The sequence below is a fragment of the Acartia tonsa genome, chromosome 9 (genome assembly GCF_053477335.1).
Source record: "Acartia tonsa isolate MP-2025a chromosome 9, ASM5347733v1, whole genome shotgun sequence".
Taxonomy (NCBI): domain Eukaryota; kingdom Metazoa; phylum Arthropoda; class Copepoda; order Calanoida; family Acartiidae; genus Acartia; species Acartia tonsa.
Genome location: NC_137268.1, coordinates 25,499,328 through 25,502,320, shown reverse-complemented (window position 1 = coordinate 25,502,320; position 2,993 = coordinate 25,499,328).

Below are 2,993 nucleotides of genomic sequence, written 5' to 3'. Positions count from 1 at the left end.
AGATTATATCAAGAGACATAGGCAAAGACTTAGAGACAGACTATAGGTCAGTCTTGTACAACTAGTTTTTTTTCGGGTTCAATATCCCTGTTCCTCCTATCTTTAGAAATAGAAATAATCTCTCTAGAAGCCTTTAATAGTTATTTTTTTCATCGTATTATAAACCGCTTCGGCACCTCGGGGCTAAAAAAACTAGTTTTAATCTTATAATTGTACATTTTTATATTCGTAGAAAGCGGTTTATAAAACGATGCTAGACATAGTTTTTTCGTATGGATGAGAACCGGTTCCTATCAACCGGATTCGAATGAATGCGAGAAAATACATTCTAAATATAAATTAGCATCTATAAAAATTAAATTATCTTGTTTATGTTTATAAATAAATATAATCGGTTTATATTAGTATTTTTGTGACTCTTCAGAAGATGTTTTGTTACACCTACGAGAGTTGGGAAGCTTAAATAATTGTCTTATCCTTAATACAAGAGTATTTTGCAATGTTTTTTAATGTTTGGGGGATATAACAAAAGGCGTGTCGACCTTAAGAAGGGTTTGCGGTTTTATGTGGAGATAACAATCACCTTCCCAACAACTTGTGGATGCACTGCATTTTACGCCACAGTCGCGGGTTTTGACCAATATTTAAATTTTCAACAGAGGAATCAGGTTGGTTAATAGATAAATATTCCAAATATTACAGTTGTCAAATTCTAAAATAATGACATCGCTGCTTTATTTATTATTATAGGATTTTAATTTTTGATTTTTATTTAATTTTAAAAGATTGATTTCTCTTGATTGATCCACCCTACTCTACTTGTGTGACAAATGTTTGTTTAGAATATATTTACTTTTTTTTGCTTCTTATTGGAAAACTTTTAACATCAAATGATAAATTGCAACAGGAAAATCATTTCTTTGTGGTGATTACCAGAACAATTAATCTATGTTGGATAAACTTTTCAGAATAAAGAATAAGATATATCCAAAGTTTATTATTTAAATAACTATGGCAACGATTGGGTTCTCTATTTTGGAAATCTTTACATAGTTCCAGTGATGGTAGATGAGCTTATTATCTATTTTAACGTTTAGGTCATAGGATAGTTTTAATCTAGTATTCTGTCCCCTCCCTACTAATACAAAGCCCATGGATACAAAAATAAAATAAACTCCTTGACTTTCTTGGTCTAATTGGAAATTATCATTCTTGTAATGAAACTCCATTGCTTTTAATCTATTTTGTAGTTCTAATATTTCTATTATTGTTTATATAATATTCCCAATATCAGACAAACTTTTCACCTCTAAATATAACATCAAAAATCATTTTAGCAATAAAAGATTTAAACATTTTTAGCAGTGAAGATACTCTACAATTATTGCAAGTAGATAGGTGAATTCCCTTTCAAGTATCAAGTGAGCCCCCCCCCCCCTCCCCTCTAGAGGGAAGGTGGGTGGTTTTGTCGTTTTCGTCATATAAACAACAAAAGGCATAGACGTCCAAGTGGGGGTGATTACCCCCCCCCCCCCAAATAAAAAATGCCTCTATAAAATAAAGATTACCCCCCCCCCCCCCAAAAAATAAAAAAGCTTGGACGCCCCTGACAAAAGGTTTTTAAATAATATAGTATGCAGAAATTAAGTTGCAAAAATTTATTTTAATTTTTGTTAGTTTGACTTTAGAAAAGCATTTATTTAATTTATAAATAAAAATTACCGTAGACGAAAAACACTTTATTGTACAACGTTTGTCATCTGTTAATTTTCTGCTTCATGAATGTCACGTTTTTCAAAATATTTTTTAGTTATTAACAGTTTTATTTATATTAATTAACCTCCTTGTATACAAATGTAAAGTAACCTGTTTGTGTAAACAATTTGCTACCAAATATCTTGTTTATTAATTAAGTTAGTAAAGAATTAGGTCATACCAGACAAGACTTTATAGTTTACAAGAAAGATAAGGGATATACCAGGATATACCATTTCATATAATAAAATAGATTTTCGTAAGATTAGGAAATTTGTTTATATTGCTTACAAAAGAAAGGTTAGAAAAGTATTATATAGTTTAGATAGTATTTCTTGTCAAATAATGTGATTAGACCACTATTTTATTTAAGTTATGAATAAAAGAGGACATACTGACATGATCGAGTTATATTTACTGCGCTTGCTTAATGAAATTTGATTGAGTAGGTTGTGTTGAAATTTAGAAAAATTGGCATAAGATTTACAATTATTTAGTTGATCTATATTGCTGATTTTTAGTGCAATCCTATAACAATTCGTCAAAGATTTCAAAATTGCTAATGCTCATCTTAATTTAATCATGAGTTCATTTAATATTTTAGTAATAATTTTATGCATAATGAAGTTGGCATCCATGTATGTTACTTTAAGTGCTACGAACTACTTTATACTTTAAAACAATTTATTTAGATCGTCTACTCTTTTTCCGTTGGGGTTAAATATACATTTACTAGAAAGACAGTTCCTTTGATGTTTTAAAACTTAAAACTTAAAAAGTTAAAGGTTACCTTTTAAGTGTTTTTATCTGTTCGCCTGAATGACATTGTCCTTTTTTATAGCAATTTAAAGATTGTGCAAATCTTAATAAACAAAAGTTTCAAAGTTAATCTAAGATTGAATAGAGAGAGAAGAAAGTTTATATCTATACCATTGTTTGTTTTGGGATCAAAATTTAGTTATATAAACATTTATATTCTATTCATAATCAGGTGCGTCCAAAGGATTTTTTAAGGAATTGGGACTAAAGAACTCTTAAAATAAAGATTGGCTCCCCCTTTGATCTAAATCTTAGTTGGAGAGAGCAATTAGGGATTGTATAGGACAGTAGCAAACCATTATGTAATAGTACCAAAAAAATAAGGGGGAAGAAATGGGGCATTTGTACTAAACATCCCATACTTCCCTCTCCCTCACAATATAATATTATATTACACATGAAAGTAATTCATATATGGT